We start from the raw sequence: 18,822 nt of genomic DNA on the forward strand, positions 1-18,822 counted from the left end.
GTACTCTGTTGGACATGGTGCGATCTATGATGTCTCTTACCGACCTACCGCTATCATTTTGGGGTTATGCTTTAGAGACTGCCGCATTCACTTTAAATGGGGCTCCGTCGAAATCCGTTGAGACGACACCGTATGAATTATGGTTTGGAAAGAAACCTAAGCTGTCATTTCTGAAAGTTTGGGGATGCGATGCTTATGTCAAGAAACTTCAACCTGAAAAGCTCGAACCCAAATCGTAAAAATGCGTCTTCATAGGATACCCTAAGGAAACTATAGGGTATACCTTCTACCACAGATCCGAAGGCAAGATCTTTGTTGCCAAGAATGGATCCTTTCTAGAGAAAGAGTTTCTCTCGAAAGAAGTAAGTGGGAGGAAAGTAGAACTTGATGAAGTACTGCCTCTTGAACCGGAAAGTAGCGCAGCTCAAGAAAATGTTTCTGTGGTGCCTGCACTGACTAGAGAGGAAGTTAATGATGATGATCAAGGAACTTCGGATCAAGTTACTACTGAACTTTGTAGGTCCACAAGGACACGTTCCGCACCAGAGTGGTACGGCAACCCTGTCCTAGAAATCATGTTGTTAGACAATGGTGAACCTTCGAGCTATGAAGAAGCGATGGCGGGCCCGGATTCAAACAAATGGCTTGAAGCCATGAAATCCGAGATAGGATCCATGTATGAAAATGAAGTATGGACTTTGACTGACTTGCCCGATGATCGGCAAGCCATAGAAAATAAATGGATCTTTAAGAAGAAGATGGACGCGGATGGCAATGCGACCATCTATAAAGCCCGGCTTGTCGCTAAGGGTTATTGACAAGTTCAAGGGGTTGACTACGATGAGACCTTCTCACCCGTATCCAAGCTGAAGTCCGTCCGAATCATGTTAGCAATTGCCGCATTCTATGATTATGAGATATGGCAAATGGACGTCAAAACGGCATTCCTTAATGGTTTCCTTAAGGAAGAATTGTATATGATGCAGCCGGAAGGTTTTGTCGATCCTCAGAATGCTGACAAGGTATGCGAGCTCCAGCGCTCAATCTATGGGCTGGTGCAAGCATCTCGGAGTTGGAACATTCGTTTTGATGAGATGATTAAAGCGTTTGGGTTTACACAGACTTATGGAGAAGCCTGTGTTTACAAGAAAGTGAGTGGGAGCTCTGTAGCATTTCTCATATTATATGTGGATGACATACTATTGATGGGAAATGATATAGAATTCTTGGAAAGCATAAAGGCCTACTTGAATAAGTGTTTTTCAGTGAAGGACCTTGGAGAAGCTGCTTACATATTAGGCATCAAGATCTATAGAGATAGATGGAGACGCCTCATTGGTCTTTCGCAAAGCACATACCTTGACAAGATATTGAAGAAGTTCAATATGGATCAGTCCAAGTAGGGGTTCTTGCCTGTATTGCAAGGTGTGAGATTGAGCACGGCTCAATGCCCGACCACGGCAGAAGATAGAGAAAAGATGAATCTCATCCCCTATGCCTCGGCCATAGGGTCTATTATGTATGCCATGCTGTGTACCAGACCTGATGTGAACCTTGCCGTAAGTTTGGTAGGAAGGTACCAAAGTAATCCCGGCATGGAACACTGGACAGCGGTCAAGAATATCCTGAAGTACCTGAAAAGGACCAAGGACATGTTTCTCGTTTATGGAGGTGACGAAGAGCTCGTTGTAAAGAGTTACGTCGATGCTAGTTTCGACACAGATCTGGATGACTCCAAGTCGCAAACCGGATACGTGTATATTTTGAATGGTGGGGCAGTCAGCTGGTGCAGTTGCAAGCAAAGCGTCGTGGCGGGATCTACATGTGAAGCAGAGTACATGGCAGCCTCGGAGGCAGCACATGAAGAAATCTGGATGAAGGAGTTCATTACCGACCTAGGAGTTATTCCCAATGCGTCGGGCCCGATGACTCTCTTATGTGACAACACTGGAGCTATTGCCCTTGCCAAGGAGCCCAGGTTTCACAAGAAGACCAGGAATATCAAGCGTCACTTCAACTCCATTCGTGAAAATGTTCAAGATGGAGACATAGATATTTGTAAAGTGCATACGGACCTGAATGTCGTAGATCCGTTGACTAAACCTCTTCCACAAGAAAAACATGATCAACACCATGGGTGTTCGATTCATCACAATGTAACTAGATTATTGACTCTAGTGCAAGTGGGAGACTCTTGGAAATATGCCCTAGAGGCAATAATAAATGGTTATTATTATATTTCCTTGTTCATGATAATTGTCTATTGTTCATGCTATAATTGTGTTATCCGTAAATCGTAATACATGTGTGAATACATAGACCACAACATGTCCCTAGTGAGCCTCTAGTTGACTAGCTCATTGATCAATAGATGGTTACGGTTTCCTGACCATGGACATTGGATGTCACTGATAACGGGATCACAAGATCGTGTAGTTCGTCTGCTAAAGCTTTTCTAATGTCAAGTATCATTTCCTTAGACCATGAGATTGTGCAACTCCCGGATACTGTAGGAATGCTTTGGGTGTGCCAAACATCACAACGTAACTAGGTGGCTATAAAGGTGCACTACGGGTATCTCCGAAAGTGTCTGTTAGGTTGGCACGAATCGAGACTGGGATTTGTCACTCCGTGTGACGGAGAGGTATCTCTGGGCCCACTCGGTAGGACATCATCATAATGAGCTCAATGTGACCAAGGAGTTGATCACGGGATGATGTGTTACGAACGAGTAAAGAGACTTGCCGGTAACGAGATTGAACAAGGTATCGGGATACCGACGATCAAATCTCGGGCAAGTATCATACCGGTAGATAAAGGGAATTATGTACGGGATTGATTGAATCCCCGACATCGTGGTTCATCCGATGAGATCATCATGGAGCATGTGGGAGCCAACATGGGTATCCAGATCCCGTTGTTGGTTATTGGCCGGAGAGATGTCTCGGTCATGTCTACATGCCTCCTGATGTAGGGTGGAACCCTAGATGGCCGATCTTTCACGAAAGGAGCGGATCCCAACTAAGAACACGAAGAACACGAGGGTAAACACGAGGGGAAACACAAGAGAATCACTCAACCAACAAGATCAATCACACATGTGCTAGATCCTCGAAACACAAGGGGAGATACAAGATCCACGATCAACAAAGGACGATACAAAGGGTAACCGGTTCTTCTCCGTGCGGAGGTCTTGAGGGGGACCACCCAAGAGGGGGTCTTGAATCCAACGTGGATCGTCTCCGAAGAGGGGCCGCAGTCTCTCTCGAGGAGGAGATCCGTATGGATGAGCAATGCTCTATCTCACATATGAGCTAAACCAATGCTAACCCTAGAAAGATGGAGGAGAAATAGTATATATAGTCTAGGGGGTCGAAGGGGTACACAGGCCTCGGCCCTTACTGTGCGCAGACAGTGGTGGCCGGATGTCCGGGGCTTCAGGAGAGGCCGGATGTCCGGGCTGGGGGGCGGATGTCCGGGCTGGAGGGCAAAACTTCTGGATTTCTGTAGCGTGGCGCCGGATGTCCGGGCTTTTGGCCGGATTTCCGGGTTGGGGCCGGATGTCCGGGCTGGACGCCGGATGTCTGGGCCCTGTAGGCTTGGGCGTCTGGGCTGCTGCTGTTGTGGATGCTCCAGGGGCCAGATGTCCAGGGTCATGGCCGGATGTCCGGGGCCTGGAAGGTGAACTTGCCCGTTTCCGTTGATTCTCTTCATCCATGGACTTGGCGGCTTGTCCGTCTTCACGTGCATCCTCGGGGGTTCCTCTTGACAGCTAATCATGCATAGCACATCGGACTTAGGTAGTAGCCATGTCTCGAGTGGATCATATGTGATATCACTAAGGAAGGAAGTCACCTTGTTCTCGAGAGCTCTAGCTCGTGCTCGTGTCATAGGTCCTCTTGGCTCTTGATGAGACGATGGTAGGTCCATGGGGATGATCGTAGGATGCTCCGCATCATCTCCCCTCCCTTGGGAAAGATCCGACCTCGGATCGAAATCCTCATCACCATGGTACGGGGAGAGATCTTTGATGTTGAAGATGTCGCTCACGGAGTACTTGTCGCGTGGGATGTCGATCTTGTATGCGTTGTTGTTGTAGCGTGCAAGCACCTTGAATGGTCCATCCGCTCGGGGTAGTAGCTTGGACTTGCATTCCTTGGGGAAGCGATCCTTGCGAAGGTGTAGCCACACAAGATCTCCAACATTGAACATCATGGGTTGCTTGTTGATGTTGAGCTTGGTCGCGAGTCGTTGTACTTGGCGCTCGATGGTGTTCCTTGTATCTTCATGCATCTTCTTGAGGAAGTTGACTCGGACACTCGCGTCCATGTTTGTGCGCTCTTGTAGCGGTAGAGGTAGAATGTCCAATGGGGACAATGGGTTGAATCCGTAGACGACCTCGAAGGGGGACTTGCCGGTAGTCGAATGTCTTGCACGATTGTAGGCGTACTCGGCGATAGGTAGGCACTCCTCCCACTCCTTGATGTTCTTCTTTATCAACACGCGTAGTAGAGTGGATAGCGTGCGGTTGGTGACCTCCGTTTGGCCGTCGGTTTGTGGATGATATGCCGAAGAGAACAAAAGCTTGATGCCGAGCTTGGCGCACAAGGTCTTCCAAAAGTAACTCAAGAACTTGACGTCGCGGTCCGAGACAATCGTCTTGGGCACTCCATTTAGGCGCAAGATTTCCCTACAAAACAAATTTGCAACATGTGAAGCATCGTCTATCTTGTTGCAAGGAATGAAATGTGCCATTTTGGAGAATCGGTCCACAACAACAAAAACGGAATCCTTGCCATTTCTAGTTCTAGGTAAACCAAGCACAAAGTCCATGCTAATATCTTCCCATGGTTGATATGGAATTGGAAGTGGCATATAGAGGCCATGAGATTGGGCTTTAGACTTAGCTTTGTGACATGTAGAACATCGGTTGGTGAAGCGATTGACGTCACGAAACATCTTGGGCCAAAAGTAGTTCTTGGAGAGCGTAGCAAATGTCTTGTCACGTCCGAAGTGTCCCATGAGTCCGCCTCCGTGAGATTCCTGCAAAAGCAACAACCGAAGAGAGGACTCGGGGATGCAAAGTTTGTTAGCTCTCATAAGATATCCATCTTTGATGTAGTATCGATCCCAAGAAGTATGCGTCAAACACTTTGCATAAGGAATAGCAAATGTAGGGTCATGCTCATACAAGTCTTTTATATGCTCAAAGCCAATGACATTTAACTCAAGTTGAGTGACAAGCATGCATATACGGGAAAGCGCATCCGCCACAACATTTTCCTTACCTTTAATATACTTGATGACATAAGGAAAAGACTCAATAAACTCACTCCATTTAGCATGACGCTTGTTCAACTTAGTTTGACCCTTAAGATATTTAAGCGTTTCATGGTCGGTATGGATGATGAACTCATGAGGGCGTAGGTAATGTTCCCATTCATGCAAAACTCGCACCAAAGCATATAGCTCTTTGTCATAGATAGGGTAATTGAGTTGCGCTTCGGAGAGTTTCTCACTAAAATAAGCAATTGGGCGCTTCTCTTGCGTTAACACACCTCCTATTCCATTACCACTAGCATCGCAATGAATTTCGAAAGGTTTGTCAAAGTTGGGTAATGCAAGCACGGGAGCATGAGTAAGCAAATTCTTAAGCTCATTGAAAGCGATATCTTGTGATGTTCCCCAAACAAACGGTGCATTTTTCTTACTCAAAGCATGCAAAGGTGAAGCAATGGTGCTAAAATCCTTCACAAATCTACGGTAGAAACCGGCTAAACCAAGAAAACTATGCACTTGTTGCAAATTTGTTGGTTGGGGCCAAGATTTAATAGCATTGATCTTAGATTCATCAACATGAACACCCTTAGAAGATACTACGAAACCCAAGAAAACAAGCTTATCAACACCAAAGAGGCATTTTTCCATATTAGCATAAAGTTGCTCTTTTCGAAGAGTTTGTAGCACTGTACGAAGGTCGGTGACATCCTCTTTGAGAGATTTGCTAAACACAAGGATATCATCAAAGTAGACAACAACAAATTCACCAATGTGAGGGCGAAACACATAATGCATAAGACGCATGAAAGTACCGGGTGCTTCCGATAAACCCATAGGCATGACTAACCACTCATATAGACCAAACTTTGTTTTGAAAGCGGTTTTCCATTCATCACCCTCTTGTATGCGGATTTGATAGTAACCACTTTTAAGATCAATTTTGGAAAAGATAGTGGCACCGCAAAGTTCATCAAGCATATCATCAAGGCGTGGAATGGGATACCTATAACGAACGGTGATAGCATTGATAGGTCTACAATCGGAACACATGTGAAAGCTACCGTCTCGTTTTGGCACAAGAATGACCAGTACGGCACAAGGGCTCAAGCTTTCACGCACATGACCATGGTCTATGAGATGCTTTACTTGCCTTTGTATTTCTTTGGTTTCTTCGGGGTTGACGCGGTAGGGAGCTTTGTTTGGAAGCGGCGCTCCGGGGATGAGATCGATTCGGTGCTCAATGCCTCGTAGTGGAGGTAGACCCGGGGGTAGCTCATCGGGAAAAACATCTTGGAATTCCTGCAATAAAGAAGATAACACCAAAGGTAGATCGTGAGAGTTGTTAGTTTTTGGTGCCTCATCCTTGCACAATAGGACATAGTGTAGGACACTTGATGAGTTCTCACACACTTCTCTCATCTCACGTTTGGTGGCAAATAGGACTAAGTTTTTCTCGTCGCTCATCGTGGAGGCACTCAATTTGGGCTTGTGGCGCTCACTCTCTTTTTGGTGGTTCACTCTCTCACTATTCTCTCCACGATGGGTGTTTTGCTTGTCGGCGAGCACTTGGCTTGGAGACATAGGACGTAGCACAAACTCTTTCCCTTTCATCTTGAAGCTATAGTGATTTGTACGCCCATTGTGAATGACACCTCGGTCAAATTGCCATGGCCGTCCAAGAAGGAGGTGGCACACGGTCATCGGAAGGACATCACACTCCAAAGTGTCTTCATAGGCGCCGATCTTGAAAGAGACTTGTACTCTATGCTCGACTTGTGTGGTGCCGGTGTCGCTTAACCATTGAACCTTGTAGGGGTGCGGGTGCTTCAACATGACCAATTGAAGTTTGGAGCATAGTTCTTCACTTGCCAAGTTATGGCAACTCCCTCCATCGATGATGACCTTGACGGACCATCCATTGATGCCGGCCTTTGTGTGGAAGATATGGCATCTTTGATCTTTGTCATGTTGATGTTGAAGAGTCAAGACATTGGAGACAACAAGAGCGGGACTTGAGTCTTCGTCACAAAAGATGTGATCATCTTCTTCATTGTTCACTTGTCGGTGCATGGCCACTTGCTCAAGGGCTTCCATTTCTCCTTCACTCATGGAGTCGTAGGTTCCGTCGTCGTTGAGGATCATGGTGCGCTTGTTTGTGCACTCGAAGGACTTGTGGCCTCGGCCTCCGCATGTGAAACATTTGATGGAACTTGTCTTGATGGTCTCATCGGTTGGAGTAGATGATGATGAAACTTTCAGCTTGAAGTTGCTTGTAGTAGGAGGACGACTTGAGCTTGTTGAAGCTTTCTTGTAACTTGACTTGTCGCCATTGCTCGAGTTGGGAGTCGTCGAAGCTTGATTGTTGGAGAGGCCATAGGACTTGGATGAGAACTTGGCATACTTGAAGTCGTCTTGTACTTGCCGTTCCGCTTTGGTAGCTTGATGCACTAGCTCGATGAGGTTCGAGTATGGTTGGAAGTCAGCAACCTTCTTGATAGGGTGATTGAGTCCATTCAAGAAACGTGCCATAGTTTACTCATCATCTTCTTTGACATTGGCTCGTATCATGGAAATCTCCATTTCCTTGTAGTATTCTTCAACGCTCTTGGTTCCTTGCTTGAGTTGTTGGAGTTTCTTGAAGAGGTCGCGGTTGTGGTAGTTTGGCACGAATCGTGCTCTCATGACATCCTTCATTTGTGCCCAAGTGGTGATGGGTGGTTCACCTCTTGCCGCTTGGCGCTCAATGACTTGTTCCCACCAAATGAGGACATAGTCTTGGAATTCGAGGGATGCCATTGCGATCTTCTTCTCTTCTTCGTAGTTGTGCAAGCGGAAGATTTTGTCAACCTTCAATGCCCATGATATGTACTCTTCGGGGTCATTGCTTCCGGTAAACTTGGGCATGGTGAACTTTAGCTTGCCATATCGTTGTTCTTCATTGTGTTGGGGTCGGGGATGATGACGCCCATGTCGGTGAGGATTGATGTCGCTCTTGACGAGGAGGGTTGTCTTCCTATTGATGCTCTTGGCGAGGAGGTGGTCCATTGTCTTCTTGTTCTCGATGGACTTGACGTTCTTGTCTCGCATGAGGAGAAACTTGTCTATCTTGGCGAGGAACTTGTCGATCATGTCGAGGAGCTTGTCGATGCACACGTGCTTCGTAAATCCTTTCTTGAGCTTCGTCGCGAAGTGCTTCTTGATGTAGTCGAGCTTGTCGGCCTCGATTGGCTACGGCACGACTTGAGTCTTGAAGGGCACGTTGCGCCTCAAGTGCTTGAGCTTCACGTAGTTGTCGTTCTTGACGTTGCGCCTCGGCGTCTTGTGCATCTTGATGTTGTCGCGCTCGCTCCTCTTGTTCTTGTTGTCGTTGGCGTTGCCGTTCTTGTGCTTGTGCGAAAGCAGCTTGGTTGTGATGATGTCGATGCTCTTGAGAGTCGGTGTCGTGTAGAGGATTGCGGTTAACTTGATGGTCTTGACGCGCGGCACGACGAAGAGTGTTCGATGTCGGTGTACTTGAACCGGAGAGGGTGTCGTCAGAGTGTCGACTTGAGCGGCTCCGTCTTGACGAGGATGAAGTTGTAGAAGAGCGGACCATCATGGTTAGGATATCTTCTTTGAGGGAACTCATGGATTTGTCGAAGTAGTCTCTTGTACGTTGCTCGGATTGTCGTAGGTCGGTGGCGAGGTTGTCGATGCGGTCGCCCAAAGCAAGTTGTTCTTGATGCAAAGCTCGGTGTGCACCAAATAGTTGAGTCTTGGTGACGTAGGATGACATGTCGTCGTCTTGCTCCAAGAAGAGTGGGTCGGTAGAAGTACTTGGCCTATCCATCATTCCAAACAAAGATATGTGAGTGGGAGAAAGAGAAGAACCAATACCAAATGTACCTTGACCGATGTTGAAAATGGATCAAAGATCACTCCAATGTGTAGCAATGGAAATAGCACAATTGGTATCGTTTCTTGTCGGTTCTCACACCTACACAAGTAAAAGCTTATGGTGGAGCTTGGTTAGGATGGTGGCACAAAATTTGATGCAATTGTAAGTGAGACTCAATAATGTTGGAAAAGATTCACAAATTTGCAAATGCAACAAGTAGACCAATAGCAAGATATGGTACACGGAAACACACACGCAAATAGATAAGTGGGATGGGCAACCAAGGGTGAGCCAAAATGTGGAATCCACCAAGATTCTTGTTGCACAACACTAGAGAGACGCTAGCACGATTGCACAATAGGCGGATACGAACTTGTGCACAACCTACTAAGCAAAAATGCAACGACTTCTATCCCAAGTATGCTATATGTATGATGTTTCTATGCTTTGATCCAAGATGATCGAGTATGACAATCTTAATGTAGTATGATGCTATGGTTCTTGCTTAAGCTCTTTGCTTATCTTTCTCCTTTTTGCTTAAAAGCTTGTTTGGCTCTTTGTTGTTTGAGCTCTTTTCTCATGCAATGCTTCACGAACCAAGATAGCAATTGTGTATGCGAAGACAACTTTGTGACACAAGAGATGATACCAAGATATGCAACACGATGATGGTATGTATGCTATGGGAAGTATGAACACTAATGTGCACAAGTCACGTTGCCGGCAATACTCAAAGGCTAGTCTCGATGGGTAAGCTACGCGAAAGTGAGGCTATGGGGTTATCAATGCAAATGCAAGCGAGTATGATGATATCACGATACCAAGATGATATGAAGGTGAAGGTGATACCAAAGTAATGTAGCCGTTCGTAGTAGTCCTTGGAGAAGATGAGCGGTGGTGATGTTGATGCCGAACCGTACCTAGATAGCCGAAACACAATAGGACACAGAAACCACAACTCAAATTCTCAAAACAAAACGGGTCAAAATTGTCGGAGTTGGTAGCGGGAAAGACTATGGTGGTGCTATGCGGAAATGGTGGTGGTATGCAGAAGTGTATGTGGGCTCCGGAACAAAATTGGACGAAAGTTAGGCGGTAAACGGAGTGGAGGATGGAGTTGATGCTGTCAGGGGCCGGATGTCCGGGCTCGGGATCCGTGGATGAACACCGCGTGGAGAGGTCAAATCCGGGGCAAAATTCGGAAGAATTTGTGAATGGAATTTGGGGAAAAGATGGGGAAAAGCTAGATCTACCTGCAACACACGAAATCCGCGGATCAAATCCAACAAAACTTCATCACACCAACAAATCACAAAAAAAATTAGGGCTATTTTTGTCGGGCAATTTTCAGGTTAGGACGAAAAACAACAAAATCAAACTAGAAAACAAAGAGCTGGCGCCGGATGTCCGGGCTTTTGGACGGATTTCCGGGCTGGGGCCGGATGTCCGGGCTGGACGCCGGATGTCCGGGCCCTGTAGGCTTGGGCGTCTGGGCTGCCGCTGCTGTGGATGCTCCAGGGGCCGGATGTCCGGGGTCATGGCCGGATGTCCGGGGCCTGGAAGGTGAACTTGCCCGTTTCCGTTGGTTCTCTTCATCCATGGACTTGGCGGCTTGTCCGTCTTCACGTGCATCCTTGGGGGTTCCTCTTGACACCTAATCATGCATAGCACATCGGACTTAGGTAGTAGCCATGTCTCGAGTGGATCATATGTGATATCACTAAGGAAGGAAGTCACCTCGTTCTCGAGAGCTCTAGCTCGTGCTCGCGTCATAGGTCCTCTTGGCTCTTGATGAGACGATGGTAGGTCCATGGAGATGATCGTAGGATGCTCCGCATCACCTCCCGAACCCGTAGGGTCTACACACTTAAGGTTCGATGACGCTAGGGTTATAGGGAAAGTTTGTACGTGGTTACCGAATGTTGTTCGGAGTCCCGGATGAGATCCCGGACGTCACGAGGAGTTCCGGAATGGTCCGGAGGTGAAGATTTATATATGGGAAGTCATCATACGGTCACCGGAAGTATTCGGGGGTTTGTCGGTATTGTATCGGGACCACCGAAGGGGTTCCTGGGGTCCACCGGGAGGGTCCACCGACCCCGGAGGGCCCTATGGGCTGTATGTGAAAGGGAACCAGCCCCTAAGTGGGCTGGGCGCCATCCCCCCTAGGGCCCATGTGCCTAGGGTTGGGGGGAACCCTAAAGGGGGTGCCCCCCTTGGCTTGGGGGGCAAGCCCCCTCCCCTTGGCCGCCGCCCCCCCCCCCCTCTAGATCTCATCTAGAGGGGTCGTCCCCCTTCCCCCTTCGCCCTATAAATAGAGAGGTGGAGGGAGGGCAGCCGCACCACATCCAAGGCGCAGCCCTCCCCCACTCCAACACCTCCTCCTCCTTCCGCGGTGCTTGGCGAAGCCCTGCCGAAGTACCACGCTGCTCCAACACCACCACGCCGTCGTGCTGTTGCTAGAGTTGTCTTCCCCAACCTCTCCCTCTCTCCTTGCTGGATCAAGGCGTGGCAGACGTCACCGGGCTGCACGTGTGTTGAACGCGGAGGCGCCATTGTTCGGCGCTTAGATCGGAATCAACCGCGATCTGAATCGCTACGAGTACGACTCCTTCATCCGCGTTCTTGTAACGCTTGCGCATCGCGATCTTCAAGGGTATGAAGATGCACTCCCCTCTCTCTCGTTGCTAGTCTCTCCATAGATTGATCTTGGTGATGCGTAGAAATTTTTAAATTTCTGCAATGATCCCAACAAAGGAGAGTCCCATCCGGACACAGGTAGAGTCTTCGGTCTTTGTATCTTCACAGCCCATCAGTCCGGCCCACAACTAACAGGTCGGACGTCCGAGGACCCCTTAGTCTAGGACTCCCTCACTTTTTTACACGGATCAGACTGAGTAGCTGCAAAAGAGTTCTATCCTTTTGAGTTTTTGTGTAAGAGAAGGTACCATCAACTATCTCACATAATATGAAATGGCTAGCTTCAAACATGTAGCTATCCCATGAGCTTGAGTTATATTACTAAAGCGTGGATCTGTATGTGTAAGTGTAAAAATGCCCTATAGTCAAAAAATTGTATCATTTTTGAAGTGTTGCTTTGTTCTCTTAACCTAATGATAACCCATTAGCAAATAAAAAGTAAATGATTTGTTCCTTATTTTAGCACCTAATTTGCCTTAATTATGTTGTTGTTAATAGTAGCATTTTTTGTTCAGATTTTCATTACATTGTGAGTTTGCATACCTTGTTTCTAATTATTTAAGTTCAGACTGTCCCTTCAAACGCCATGAGTCAAGTCTGATATGGTAGCATGATGCCCCCTCCCAGCATGAGATCAAATTCTTTTAATTTTAGGTAGGAAACTATCATGGTTATTATTTTACTCTCTGGATGTTTCACAAATGCTTGGAACAATTTCACCCCCTTGTAGATTTCAGTGTTGTGGCTGTAAAAGTGTTGATAGAAATGGCTTATTGAGTTGCCAATTTTGCACTGCAGGGACTGGTGAAGCACAAACGGGCGACATGGGGCTTGGAGTAGACACCCAGCTCCATGGTTCCATTCTGCAAGATGTGGCTTGAATTGCAGTGCTGCTGAAAGGAACCAACGGTGGCCACGCTTGGTTTTGAAATTGGGAAGGTTTAATTCAAGATTTTTATATTTCCCCTCTGTTTTTGTATGGACAATGTGTGTGCCATTTATAAAATGTTTAGTTACGTTTGGCAGATGAGTACAAACTCTTTTTCTCTCCACGTTTACCATGAAGAATGAAACACACATCAGTTGGCTTACTTGAGTTCCTGTGCTAACTAATCCATGCAGCCTCTTATCCTGAATGCTATACATCTTTGTTTTAGGGTCATACCGACTCGCATTTAAATAATGCCAGACCATGTCAAATGATGCCAGTGTGGAGCGGAGGTTACTTCTATTTTCTTACATCGCATGTGAAGCTTATGCAAGGACATACCATTTTAGGTAGCAAGGACATACCATTTTAGTCACTTTGCATCGGAATGCAAGAGCTCTGCTTTATCAATATGTGGATTGGAACAAACAAATTCAAGTATCCAAAGTATCCAAAGTTTACACTTACTAATGTTTATTATGGAGCCATTGCAGCTCGCAAAGATGGCCTGAGGCGTATGTTCGTCCTGGCTCCTCTCACCTACTACTTAAAATCATCAGTTTTTTCTCAATTTGTACATTTCATTTACATTGGACAATTGTTGTATTTTGTTAACACAATTGTTGTATTTATTAGTAAGTACCGATATGCAAAGAATGGCACGTGGCTCTGAAAATAAAAGTGACAAGTGGGTTGTGGTCTGCTTTGCCAACGCAGCATGCATGCATGTACCGCGGCTGATGCGGACTTCAGCGCCGCGCCCATGCACAGGTCCGCGCTTGTTGGTACCACGAGGCATATAAAAAAACCAGAGGTACGAAATCGACTTGCACAAATTATAGTGCCTACGGTGACTTCGTAAATTTCAAGATGATATGCCGGCTCAGTCCTTCGAAAGTGCTTATAGGAATAGGGTTTGCGTGTGTGCGTTCATATAAGTGCGTGTATATGAGCGCTTATGTCTGTACTGATGTTCAAAGAAAATCATATTTTCAGACAAGTTACCAGTACCGTACCAGACGAGCAAAATAATTTAGCTTATCTTCTTCATCTACCTATTGAGCCTGCCAAAAAAATACTAGTGGGTGGACTGCTATATGGTGACTGTATTGATTTGTAACATTGTGAGAATCTTTTTTTTGTTTTTGTTTTGACTATATTTTTCATTACAAGCATAGAAACAAAGAAAACAAACTACAAGCATAGAGCACAATAATTATGAATACACACTTTTGCAAGGTCTCTGAAGAATAATTTACAGGAATTAATTGAAGTTCGCTTTGGAAAGCAAAGTTGCCAACTGATGAATGAGGTTCTGGAACCAGAAGGAGTAGCACAGTCGTACACACAACTACTGCAGTAGATGACTCTCATGAGTCACCTTCAAAGCGACGACATGTCAATCCCTATAACAAGTTTCACTTCGCTCTTGACAATAGCATGGATGCTCAGGTATGTCTTATTATAATAGAACCTAACTTAAATATTTTTCATGAAGTTAAATAGTACATAAGCAGTACATCGCATAACTTATCTTGCAGGATCACCACAAAATAGAAGAACCAATATCAAGCAATCATCAAAGTGAAGAAGTAATGAAGATGAAGCTGATGAGTATAGTTCTGACTGCAATAGTGAAAATTACCTGGATTGCAGCAGTGATCACGATGAAAGTGGAGTAGAGGAAGATTACCTGGACCAAAATACAGTAACTGGTGGTCAGTTGTGTGCAGATCATGAGTATTCAGAGTTGCAGCAAAATAGAGCAGAGTGCATGTAAGCAGTACATCTGGGCAACAGTCCTGTGCTCCTGGATGTAAGCAGCTTCGAAAGCCCTCACATTGCAGGGGATGTACTGGTTTGAACAAGAACAAAATCAAAAATACAAACAAATCTTTAAAGCAAATTGAAAAAAATAAGTTCGCAAAAGCTTGAATTAGAGTGCACAGACATAATTCCTATAACCTAATAAAGTACAATTAAAACTTGCATTCTCATCATACTAAAATTGCACGCATCATACACCAGGAAACAGTTTAAAAATATAGCCTATATGATACAAGGGATTATAAGTTACTGTAAGCGCATACATTGAAAGGTAATAGGGTCATAGTAAAAAATGCACAAACCTTCATTATGAGTATAAGAAAACTAATACCTAAAATGAAAAAGTGTACAATAAGAACTTGCATCATCATCGTACTATAATTGCACACAATTTACAAATAGCAATAAGACCCACAAACAAGCCTATATGATACACTTGATGGTATCAAAAAGTTCCATGCTGATGGAACTAAACTTGCACACAAAATGCAATATGGAGACGTCAAGAAAACCTCCATCATAATACAAGTCCAAATTACAAGTTGCATCCTCATCATACTAAAATTGCACACATTTTACAAATAGCAAAAAATGCACAAACCTTCATTATGTGGTATTATACCTACAATTACAATCTTGCATACTCATCATACTAAAATTGCACACATTTTTAACATTAAGTACAGTAGCCAAAAATCATAATAACATTAAAGACATCAGGATCTACTTACACAGAATTCTAAAACTTGCACACATTCTACAACAGCAAAAGGATCCATAAATACCCTAAGATATTTATGGATCCATTGTACAAGAAAACTAATACCTAAAATGAAAAAGTGTACAATAAGAACTTGCATCATTATCGCACTAAAGATTGCACACAATTTACAAACAGCAATAGGACTCACAAGCAAGCCTATATGATACACTTGATGGTATCAAAAAGTTCCATGTTGATGGAACTAAACTTGCACACACAAATGCAACACGGAGACTTGAAGAGAACCTCCATTATAATACAACTCCAGATTACAATTTTCATCCTCGTCAAACTAAAATTGCACACATTTTACAACGGCAAAAAATGCACAAACCATCATTATGAGTACAGGAAACTAATACCTAAAATGCACAAACCTTCATTATGAGGCAATATACTAGTGCGTACTAAATACCTACAACGACAAACTTGCATCCTCGTCATACTAAAATTGCACACATTTTACAAAAACAAGAAACAATACTAAATCTAGCGTACACGATACACTGGATTATATCAAAAAGTTCGATGTTTCATCGAAGTAAACTTGCACACACTACGAGACAAGAGGATTTATATAAAAACCTCCATCGTAATACAAACTACAATTAAAAGTTGCAGAGTCATAATTCTAAACTTGCAGACTAAGTACAGTAGCAAAAAAAAAATCTAACATTAAAAACATCAGGATCTACTTACGCAAAATTGTAAAACTTGCACATATTCTACAACAGTAAAATATCCATAAAAAGCCTATGATATATCCTGGTTATAGAAATACAGAAATAAAGAATGTATAACTACACATTAGTGATTGTGAGCAGGTATAATGATATACACAAAAAGGAATTCAATCTACATGAAAAATAACATAATGTATAACTCAATCCTTAATTTTACTTATACTAGTGAGGATTCATCAAATATCAACAGGGATATTGGCATTGAAGACAATATAAATACATTCACATCTAAAAAAATTATATCAACGTATATAAGATACTTGCATGACCATCATACTGAAACTACACAGAATTTAGAACAGCAAAAGAGAAGATTGATGCTAGACTACATTACTAGCTACTAGGATATACTAAATGCCTAAAAAAATGCACACAATTCAGTATGAGTTCAAACAGCCTAATTCCTAAAAATCAAAAAAGCTGCAATTACAAAGTGGCATACTCACTGAACTAAAAATGCACACATTAAACAAAAGCAAGAAGACTAGAACTAGCCAACAATATACAGTGTATTATATCAAAAAGATACAAATACAGTAGTAAACTCATTCAATTTAAATCAGCCTTGATGATAGAATATATACATTCACACAATTAGGATAGACACAACCCATACTAGCAAAAGTTTCATGAGAGCAGTGGAGAAACACACAGACTGGAAAGTAGAGAATTAAAGACTTCTTGCACACATTTTATATGCACACAACCATACTTGACAGGAATTCATGAGAGCACTCAAAAAGAATACATACTAATATGTACATAATTAAAGATTTCTTATAGAAGAAAATATAAAATACAACTCACCATCCTCCTGAAGCAGTCCTCATCAAGCACAACATCAAAAACTTCAGGAACTTATTGATTTGCCGCAAATGGTACACAAGGGGCACCCGGGTAACGATAAACGGGGCAAACCATATCTACAGGGGAAAGAAAACAACAAAAATATTAAATAAAAAAGACAAAATTACATAATTAAACAAAAGAGAATAAACAGGAAGGACAACCTAAATTGACTATAGGAAATAAACACTCTCAAATCTGATTATAACTCACAGAAAAAGAATTCACTAAATCTAATTTGGAAACTTACAAAAAATAAAGAATGTATAACTACACACTAGTGATTGCGAGCAGGTATATTGATATAAACAAAAAGGAATTCAATCTACATGAAAAAATAACGTAATATATAACTCAGTTCGTAATTTTACTTATACTAGTGTGGATTCATCAAATATCAACTGGGATATTGGCATTGAAAACAAAATATATACATTCACATCTTAAAAAAATTTAAATAAACCTATATAAGATACTTGCATGTTCATCGTACTGAAATTACACAGAATTTAGAACAGCAAAAAGAAGATTCATGATAGACTACATTAGTAACTATCTAGGATATACTAAATGCCTAAAAAAATGCACACAACTGAGTATGAGTACAAACAGCCTAATTCCTAAAAATCAAAAAAGCTACAATTACAAACTTGCATACTCATTGTACAAAAAATGCACACATTAAACAAAAGCAAGAACACTAAAACTAGCCTACAATATACAGTGTAATATATCAAAAAAAGCTACAGATACAGTAGTAAACTCATTGAATTTAAATTAGCCTTGATGATAAATATATATACATTCACACAATTAGGATAGACATGGCCCAAAAAAACCTGCCTAATCTTTACTAAATGTTAACATATTACATCTCCCAAAAACCTAAACTTCCAGAAATTCATCATCAAGCAAAAGTGTAAGAAAAAATCATTGACACAAAACGAATGGACACTACAAAAATGAAGAAATAACATTATCAGACCACCATCCTGCTACTTCATGGGTTCAGGACAACATCCTATTACTAAAAAATAGACAATAAAAGGACTAGAAAAAGATGAGATGCAGCAACGGCAGATCCTACAGCAACCAAAACAGCCGACTGTGAAGACCTGCAAACACCATAAAAAACACAGAGAAGCACCCAGGTGAGCAGATCTAGCAAAGTTAGGCGCATGAGGGGACTAAAGAGAAAAGAGCAAGATGAACTAAGGCAAAGGATGCAGCAGACAAAAAATACCTGAAAAAAAATGAGATGCCAGCAAATCCAATCCAACAGCAACCAAATAGCCCGATTGGAAACACCTGCAAACACCAAAGATAACCATGGAAAAGCACCTAAGTTAGCAGATCTAACAAAGAAACAAGAACCTCAAGCATATGAAGGAGCAGATTAAGCACAGGGAGAAGACCTAGCAACAAACCCCAAGAACCCTAGCTCGCGACAGGAAGACGAAGAACAGAAGCCATGGACTGAAGCAGTAGGAGCAGTTGAGGCAGTGGGAGAATATCTAGCAACTAACCCCACGAACCCTAGCTCGCGCCAGGAAGAGGAAGAGCAGAGGACATTGACTGAAACAGAGAGATGAGCGAGTGACTGACAGAAGACTAGGAGGAAGAGGATAAGACGAGAGGGGCGGCGACTGTCCACGTTCCACAGAAACGGGCCGGGCTTTCTTAACGGGCGCGCATGAGACAGCCACCACCCGCCAGCTCCACGAGCCCAGCAAAAAACGAGCCGACTGACGCAAAACACATATCAGTCGATACTGCAAAGGGCCAAAACAATAGCACAAAGCACCGCTGGGAAAAAAATAAAGCACGCATCTCAAAACAAGATCCAAAGGACTAGAAT

The 18,822-nt window shown here is 43.5% G+C and overlaps 1 long non-coding RNA gene across 3 annotated transcripts; it reads right to left on the reverse strand.

Moving 5' to 3' along the window:
• Positions 1-13,962: 13,962 nt before the first annotated feature.
• LOC109771385 (uncharacterized) lies at positions 13,963-18,569 on the reverse strand. Of its 3 annotated transcripts, XR_012182345.1 has the most exons (6): positions 18,380-18,562; positions 18,208-18,272; positions 18,052-18,079; positions 16,926-17,041; positions 14,573-14,640; positions 13,963-14,478 (listed from the first exon to the last, which is right to left on the reverse strand). It is a non-coding gene; the product is annotated as an uncharacterized lncRNA (long non-coding RNA). The 3 variants fall into 3 exon arrangements; XR_012182346.1 differs by lacking the exon at positions 18,052-18,079; XR_012182344.1 differs by lacking the exons at positions 13,963-14,478; positions 14,573-14,640; positions 16,926-17,041 and having other exon boundaries at positions 17,731-18,079; positions 18,380-18,569.
• Between the last annotated feature and the right edge of the window lie 253 nt (positions 18,570-18,822).

The sequence above is a fragment of the Aegilops tauschii genome, chromosome 4 (genome assembly GCF_002575655.3).
Source record: "Aegilops tauschii subsp. strangulata cultivar AL8/78 chromosome 4, Aet v6.0, whole genome shotgun sequence".
Classification (NCBI taxonomy): Eukaryota; Viridiplantae; Streptophyta; class Magnoliopsida; order Poales; family Poaceae; genus Aegilops; species Aegilops tauschii.